The sequence below is a fragment of the Sceloporus occidentalis genome, unplaced genomic scaffold (assembly GCF_023333645.1).
Source record: "Sceloporus occidentalis isolate IW3139 unplaced genomic scaffold, rSceOcc1.0.p SCAF_33, whole genome shotgun sequence".
In the NCBI taxonomy this organism is placed as follows: domain Eukaryota; kingdom Metazoa; phylum Chordata; class Lepidosauria; order Squamata; family Phrynosomatidae; genus Sceloporus; species Sceloporus occidentalis.
In genome coordinates this window covers 4,670,000-4,679,443 of record NW_028317013.1, presented here as the reverse complement: position 1 = coordinate 4,679,443, position 9,444 = coordinate 4,670,000, and positions in this window count along the sequence as shown.

Sequence of the window (9,444 nt, the reverse complement as noted above, 5' to 3'; positions counted from 1 at the left end):
TGTCCATAACCGTAGATATCAATACCTATACATCTAAATACATAGAGGTAAATACTAATTATTTCAATCATGTCTAAATTATTCCTAACTTTATATCATAATGAATAACTGCACCTAAATACAGATACGTTCATGCTAATCAATAACAATCAATAGCCATCTAAAAACCTCCATTTCAATCAATAAGTATCTCAAATTATCCCTAATCCTAATCACATTATAATCATATATATCTGTCTGCATTTAAATACATAGGAATCAATACTGATCAATAGACTGTTGATGTCATTGGAAGTGAATGTTAACAAGTGAAATATAACTGGACTCATCAAAATATGGGTACTTTGATGTAGTGTCGGCTAAACAATAGACGGCCGTATAATGCCATGAAATGCCCAACATTTACATTTCATGCATGCATTTTAAATGTATTTCTTGCTTTGTTTGACTTTTCCTGAATAAAAAAATGAGTATAAAATGAGCTCCAAATATTCCAAAGGCAATACAGCCATGGTGACATCATAACAATGTGATGCAATAAAGCCAACGCTATAGAAATGTGTGGAGGACATAGGCTCATGCCACAACTTGTTTGGTTTGACAGAACAAGCGACTAAAGCGATTGCTTATCTTTTTGATCCTGTTGGTGTCAGAACTCTGAGCTTCAGAGTAGTAGAAAGCACCACCCGGACGTTTTGCTTCATATATATTGATTACCATCACAAGCACTATTGCATAATGTCTGAAAAGGCATCCAAATCCCAGGAAGTGAGTACATTACATTTTTAAAGATATTATATTGTGAACATTTGTTCGGGTCATTTACATACATTTACATACATTCAGATTCAGGCGTGGGAGGGAGATGCGAGGATGAAAGGCTGTCTGATGGCTGCTCTGTCTTTAATTGAAGTTTGGTAAATCCTATGTTACCTTAACAAATCCTACTAATTTATATTCAGATATGTTAGGGGTTGCAGATCATGTGTACTTTTTTAATTGACATTTCATCATGGTAATTTCTACTAACAATGCAAATATGTAAAACATGTCACTTCAAGCTATATTTTAGGCAGGATGTTTAAGCAAATAGCATTAGAATAAAGTATTCATGGTTAATTAGATTAAGGTCAATTTAGATGAATCCCTACTTTTTTTCTGTGTTTCCATTGATTGTGTATTTTTATTGTTGAGAAGCTTAATTTGTAATGCTGGAATTATTAGTCATTTGAATAATACAATTGTATTCCTTAATATAGGAAGAATCTGACGACGCTGGAAGCAGAGACTCCGGTTTACTGCTTGCAGAAAAACGTCACCTGGAGGAATTGTTATCGCAGAGGGAAGAAGATGTTAGGATTGTACGAAAAAAGGTGGAGAAGATGAAAGAACTCAATGACTATGTAAGTTTGGCCTTCTGGATTATTCTCCTCCCCACGGTATTTATTATGATATTTTACCTTCAACATAAGTGATAATTCACGGGCTTTGACCTGAATGGGCAAATTCTTATAGAGTATAAACTATAGAGTCTGGAGATGGATCTCCAACACCCATTTCAACACTGATATACCCGTAATAAAAGCACCAACTGGGTGCTGGAGGTCCATCTCCAGACTCTATAGTTTAAATCCCTTTGTGACAATGGCTAATTTTCTTTTTTCTACCCTTCGTTACAGTGGCTGTTTTAACATTAATGCGGTGTTCGTTTATATATATATATATATATATATATATATATATATATATGTGTGTGTGTGTTTTTCAGGACAAGAAGGACTTTCTTCAGATACCATTATTTTAATCATATAATGTAATTCACCATATTAGATTAGGTAATAATTAGACTTGCGCATTCGTCTTCGGGCGAACATGAAAACGAGCACGAAGAGGCCGTTTTTTGTTCGTTCCAAAGACACGCCGAAGAGAATACAGTGCCGGCAAGGTGAAGACGAAGACTCACAACCACGAAGAATCGAAGATTCTTCGTGAACGTCTTCGTTTTTGCCGCACAGCCGCCAAAATTTAAAACATGAGTGAGCTGATCTCGTCTGTCCAATCAGCTCACTCTTGTGACGTCACGCTAAGGGTCTCGTCCAATGCCTGTGCTGCTGTTTTTTGAATTCTGAAGGCGCCTTTATAAGACCAGAGCTTGCCTGAGAGATCCATTCATTTTTCGCTGTGACTGCTTTGGCAACACTGCTGTGCTGCATCCGAGCGTTACAGAGAGATTGTTCTGTTCTGTGTGAGACTGGTAAGCCTTAGCCTGCCATTTCTCACAGTGTACTTCATCCTCACTTCAGTGCTACTTAATATAATTAATAATAATAATTTGATAAATTTAATTTTTTTTTTATTTAATTTGTCATCAACTGTAGTGTAAGTGCTGTTGAGTTGACAGTGCACCCAGTGTCTCAGTGGCACTGGGGTGCCCTTGCCCTGGGCTGGCACTAGTGCCTACTGCCTGTCCTGCTTAAATAAATTAAATAGAATTTATAAATAATAATTTAATAGAATCTATAATTTAATAGTTCATTATAATATTATATATATATATATATATTTGTCAGTCATATATATATATACTATAGTATACTAGTGTAGAGTGTACTGTAGACATTCATCTACTAGTGTCTAATTTAAAATCAGTAATATTAATTAATATAATTAATAATTGAATTCATTATAAAATGATATATATATTTGTCAGTTATAGTTAGTAATAGTATACTAGTGTAGAGTGTACTGTAGACATTCAAGACATCTACTAGTGTCTAATCTAAAATCAGTAATATGAATAATTCTATAATTCTTTCTTATCTTAATAGTTAATTAAATTAGCTATAAATAAAAGTAATAATATTAATTAATTACTACTAGCGTATAGTTCAGCTAATCTTATTAGTACTGGTGCTGCAGCTCTATAGTTTGTGCTTTGTTTTAGCAACAGCAAGAGACCAAGTCAATTTTTCTTAATTAATAACCTTTTTAATTTTATTTCATTTGTTTTGCTCACCTCAGTCCATCAGTGAAGTGAACTTGTTGGGCTAGTGAGTGCAGCCGCATAAGTGCTGTGTGTATTTTTGATCAGCAAGCAGTGACGTTAACTGTTTTGCAAAGATTTTCTCATTTATTTTACATTTTATTTCAATTTTATTAAAAGTACCCTTAGTGTTTTGCTCACCTCAGTCCATAAGTGAAGTGAACTTGTTGGGCTAGTGAGTGCAGCCGCATAAGAGATGAGTGGTCAGGAATCAGATTCCTCAGGGAGCAGTGTCCAAATGACTAGTGCACAATTTTCCCCTGAGCCTCCACCTTCTCCGCTACGATCATCACCACCACCACCACCACCAGCAGCAGCAGCAAAACCTAGCAAATCTAAAGCAATTAGCAGTCCCACTATGGCCAGTACTGTTACCACCAGTCCCACCACCACTAGTTCTGCCTCTGTTCATCCACCCCGAGCAGTAGGAGCAGCACCCAAGGCACACTCCAAGGCTATGCGCGCCCCAATTTGGGAGCACTTTGAAAATGTTGAAGAAGGGCGCTATGGAAAGTGCAAACATTGTGGGAAGCTAATAAGCAGAGGGAAAGTGTCTGGCCATTTTACTAGCATGAAGCATCACCTCAGCACTCAACACAACGCTGTGCTATTGGGGAAAGATGCAGAAGTAAAACTTAGTGCAGGCAGCATAGCTGGTGGCCGTGGAAAAACTCCAACAGCTTCTTCTTCTGAGCCAATAGCAGCAGCAGCAGCTAGTGCTGGCAGCCAGAGACCAAGGCAGGTTGGAGCACTGCATGTCCAGCCCACCCTGGAACAATTTGTGGCATTCCAATCCAAAAGGTCAATGCCCAAACAGCAGGCCAATAAAGTAACGCGACTGATTGGTCAGTTCATTGCTGTTGGAGGGGCATCCTTCTCTATGATTGAAGGGGAGCCTTTCAAACAATTGATGGCGGCTGTGGCTCCACAATATACAGTTCCGTCACGTTCCACTTTCAGCAGGAACAGTGTCCCCTCATTGTATCGGTCCTGTGTTGGAGCAGTGAAAGAAGAGCTTTCCAAGGCTGCTGGTCAGTCTGTTCATTTCACTACAGATTTGTGGAGTGCACCTAGCGGCCAGCATGCCTTTCTTTCTTTGACAGCACACTGGTGGCAGCCCGGTGTGTCTAAGGAAGCTGCTGCAGCAGGCTACCGATCTTTCCTTCTCCATGCAGAAGTGATGGATGAAAAGCACACTTCCCAAAATATTCTGCATGCAATGAGGAAAATGTTTAGCCTTTGGGTGGGAGCAGAGGCGGGCACCAATGTTGAAGTTGGTTTTGTGGTAACTGACGGAGGTGCCAATATGGTGAAAGCGCTGCGAGATGGTCATATTGTTGGTGTGCGCTGTGCAGCCCACATCATCCATCTTGTAGTGAAGGCAGCAATGTCAGAAGGAACTAATGTGGCAGCAGTAGTTCTGTCCCGCTGCAGAAAGATCGCTGGGCACTTTCACCATATTGTTAAGGCTAGCCAACTTTTGAGGGAAGAGCAATAGAGGTCAGGTCTTCCCGTACACTGCCTACGTCAGGAAGTCAGTACACGGTGGAACTCCACGTTAGACATGCTGGAGAGGATTTTGGAGCAGCAGAGGGCAATCCATAATCTTGCCTCAGAGCATAATATTGGGATTACATCTCCATTGAATAGGGAGGATTGGACAGTGATCGCCCAGCTAGTGGCAGTCCTTAAACCATTCAGGGATGCCACAGAAAATTTAAGCTCAAACACTGCCAGTCTGGCCCAGGTAATCCCAGTGTTCTCCCATCTAGGCAGCAAGATGGATGTGTTCCTTGGAAACCGTGAGGCTGTTCAAGGTGGCACTCTACATCCTGATGTAGCAGCCATAGTCAGGAAGCTGAAGGATCTGCTAAAAGTACACCTTCGCAAATGAATGGAAGAGAGTCCCGAAATGATGCTAGCGTGCCTTTGCGATCCAAGAATTAAGGGAAAGCTAGCTTTGAAATTTAATGTTCTCAGTAGCTACCGGGAGCAATTGGTCAACAAGGTGCGTGACTGGCAGTGTAAAATGGGAATGCTGTCCGAGGAGGGAGAGGTGCAGGAGGAGGAAGAGATGATGTGGTCTGCTACTCCTAGCAGCAGCATCAGCAGCAGTGCCACAAGCAGCACAACACAGCTGAGTGGAGCAGCTGCGTTTTGGGAAGAGGCACTTGGGAGTATAGTTGGACCATCTGACAGAGCTAGCAGCAGAAAGGAGAGTAGTGCTGCTGAAATGGTCAAACTTTACCTCTGTGAAGTTCCTTCTGCGCCTAATGTTGATCCTCTTAGCTACTGGGATGAAAAGAAGAGTGTGTGGCCTGCACTCTCATGGGTTGCGCAGCAGCTACTATCATGTCCGCCAACCACTGTTCAAAGTGAGCGCGTGTTTTCTATGACTGGAAACATACTGAGTCCATATGCATGGCACCTCATCTGATGGAGCAGATTGCCTTTCTTAAATTCAATCTGCCCAAGTTGGGTTACCCAGCTCTTAGCTTGGAAAGTAAATTTTTTTTCTCTGTAATGTTTAAGGTAGTTTCTCCCCCTGGTTGCACGTGTTTGTGGTGTGGCAACGTCTGCTACCTCCGCCGGTGTAGCCAATTTACGCTAGGGCCTAGTGTCTGAGTTCTGGAAGTCCGCTCCCAAACGCCATGGATTGACAGACTTTCATGCCTTGCCCTGGGGTGAAACAGGTGAGCGGGTCGTCAATTGCCCACTCATTCACCTTTTTCCTTTTCCAACGCTGCTGCTGGTGGTGGTGCCAGCATCTTTTGCCAGTTCGCTTCCTGGCTGAAATCATGCCTCAAATGTCCCTAATGGAGAGGGTAGTTTCTCCCCCTGGTTGCACTTGCTGCGGTGTGGCAACGCCTGCTACCTCCTCCAATGTAGCCAGCTTACGCTAGGGCCTTGTGTCTGAGCTCTGGAAGTCTGCTGCCAAACGTCTAAGACTGACAGTGTTTGGGTGCTTTGCCCTGGGGTGAAACAGGTGAGTGGGTCGCCAATTGCCCACTCATTCGCCTTTCCCAATTCGGCTGCTGCTGCTGCTGCTGGTGGTGCCAGCGTCTCTTCAATGCCAGTTTGCTTCCTGGCTAGTGTCATGCCTCAAATGTCCCTAATGGTAAGGGCAGTTTCTCCCCCCTGGTTGCACTTGCTGCGGTGTGGCAACGCCTGCTACCTCCGCCAATGTTGCCAGCTTACGCTAGGGCCATGTGTCTGAGCTCTGGAAGTCTGCTGCCAAACGTCTAAGACTGACAGTGTTTGGGTGCTTTGCCCTGGGGTGAAACAGGTGAGTGGGTCGCCAATTGCCCACTCATTCGCCTTTCCCATTTTTCAATGCTGCTGCTGGTGGTGGTGGTTGTGGTGGTGCCAGCATCTCTTCTGTGCCAGTTCGCTTCCTGGCTAGAGTCATGCCCAAAATGTCCCTAATGGTAAGGGCAGTTTCTCCCCCCTGGCTGCGTCTGTTTGCGGTGTGGCAACGCCTGCTACCTCCGCCGGAGTGGCCAGCTTACGCTAGGGCCTAGTGTCTGAGCTCTGGAAGTCCGCTGCCAAACGTCTAGGACTGACAGTGTTTGGATGCTTTGCTCTGGGGTGAAACAGGTGAGTGGGTCGCCAATTGCCCACTCATTCGCCTTTTCCATTTCCTTTTCATTATTTTCCTTCTGATACACAACCAACCAACCAAACATAACACACACAATAACACAAATAACACAGTGACATAACACATAACACACAACACATATAACACACAGTGACAACACACATAACACACATAACACATACACGTACAATGCACAAATCACAAAGACCTTTCCTCTTGTTATTTGTCCTGGCCTTCAGTTCTACACTCACTAGCATTAACACTATAACTCACACTTCATACTATAACATTTTTCCATCCACATACCTGCCAACAGACCCAACTTTTTCAGGGACAGTCCTGCTTTTTTCCAGTCCTGTCCCATCTAATTTAGCTATCTAGGTATGCAAATACACGTTGGTAGTTATAGCTCGGTAGGTAGCACTAGTATAAACATTAAATAAATATAATAAAGTACTAAATAATAAATCTAACTTTAAAATACGTTTAAATAAACCCCTAATTTTTTTTTTAAAACCCATTAAAATTAAATTATTATTTAGACATAATACATCTTTAACCAAACCAGTGCACTGCTACTAATCTTAAACATAACCGTACATTAACCCTAAGCTATTTTTTAGTTCTTGTCCAACATTTTTCCATCCGCATACCTGCCAACACACCCAAGATTTTGGTGGACAGTCCTGCTTTTTTCCAGTCCTGTCCAGTAAAAGTTGGGTTGTTGCAAAGTATGCCATTGTGAATAGGTAGCAAATGTTAGGCATGTATTACAAGTGGTCCAAAATCAATTTAAAAATGTAAAATAATCCCTATTCTTTTATTAAACATCTATGGATGATGATCTTGTGTATGATAAACGGAGGCCAAGTTCCTTGGAGCATTTGTCTCTAGGTCATTTTGTGTACAGTACACCTCGGTACATGTGTGCAACTCTATTGGTCGTTTCGGCAGGGGGCTGGCCTGCCATCAACGAATGAAGTGCGTTCTGCAATTCACTCGTTGATGCCAGACCAGCCCCCTGCCGAAACGACCAATAGAGTTGCACACACGTTCCTTCACGGCAGCTGCTGCTGCTCCAATGTGTTGTTAACCCCGTATTAACCCCTGCTAGGCAACCGGGAAGGAAACGAAGATTAAACGAGCACGAAGAATGTCCGCGAATATTCGCCCGAAGAGAAGACAGGAACGGGCGAATATTCGCGGAATACGAAGGTTTTTTTCCCCCCGAAGACGAGCACGAAGACGAACACGAAGAGCCCCCTGGTGCCCATGTCTAGTAATAATAGTAATTATAGTAATGGTAATAAAAATGCTAAGATTTACTCATCTACAAAAGCTAATGAAAAAACCTGCTAAATAGAGTTTAGAAATACTAAATGCTTTCATGTGTTTTTGCAAGTTATAGGGCAATAAGTACAAGTAGCATTTTGCTCTTTAAAAACCTTTTTTTCAAAACTGGTCATTGTGCAACATGTGCTATGTTTGGGATACCTTTGAAGCTGGTCAGTACAAATCAAACTATCAAGCTATATATTTTTGAAAACTAGAGACCCCCCGAGTATTTCAAATGCTAGTATTTTAACTCTTCCCATGCACTGATTCTGCCACCAGCCAAACTTTGTGGTAGTACTATTTTTGTGTTTTTTTTCCCACACACATTGTGCTTCAGATATAAATATATTGCTCCTGGTATATGTCACTGTCAAACAACACCCCAATATGTGTCCATAAACATCTCCTGAGTACAGTGATAGCACCCAATTTTTTACATTTTCTATTTTTTTGATTTTTTTTTTAATTGATCTCACTGATCGCAAATTGATTAGTGAGCTGGGCTTTATGACCTGCATTGTCTGGCGAGACCCTCTGGGAACTCTTATATTTTTAAAAGGAGTCACCATCTTGTTAGAGGCAGCATGTCTGTATCAGGTGGCCGTTCAAAACACTCCTAAGAGTAATTAAACGGGGCCCCTGTGTTTTTTTGTGTTCCTGAATGCCTCTATATAGAATCACTTCAGCAACACTGACTAAGCTTAGGAGGCGATGGTTGACCGCTTTTTTTTTAGCTACTGCCATAATTGAAAGGCATACATTATGTTGAATATGACGGCTCCTAGAACGATCATACGGGGCCACTGGATTTTTTCTTTGTGTTGATGGATGCCTCAATGTCAAAGCATTACAACAACACCAACTGAACGAAGAAAGCAATAGCTGATTGCTTTCTACCCTCATTTAACCCCATAACGTGCCAGGCACATCAATTGTCATTAAGGGGATGTATTTCCGTGACATGCCTGGCACGTCAATTGTCGTCAAGGGGTTAAATGGTTAAACTATAATAAACTGCAGTGGTCAGTTAAAGCCATTTTACCTTCTTGCACAGACAACAAATTAAAATCTTCTCTCATCTGAATACTAGGACAAGGCTTTCCTATGCAGTCTAAAGAATTACACTTTAGTGTTACTGAAGAAGAGAGTTAGTCTTTATGGCACAAGAATGTAATTTCTGTTGGATGTATACTTGAAGAATGTTGCTACTATTATGGATAAATGAATTTTAGCAATCAGAATTTTCAATTCCCTCCAATTTTGAGAAAAAAAAGCGTAAACACATCTAACAATAGCAATATTTACTAATGTATATCGAACCCTACTTTGTCACTAAACATGTTTGTATTTGCTGTAATGCTGTCTGTGAATGTATTACGTTATAATCATTTCATTAATTTTTATAATTCCAGCTTTCACGTGAAAATAAAGAAATGGATAAAGAGACATTGAAGATCCAGACAGA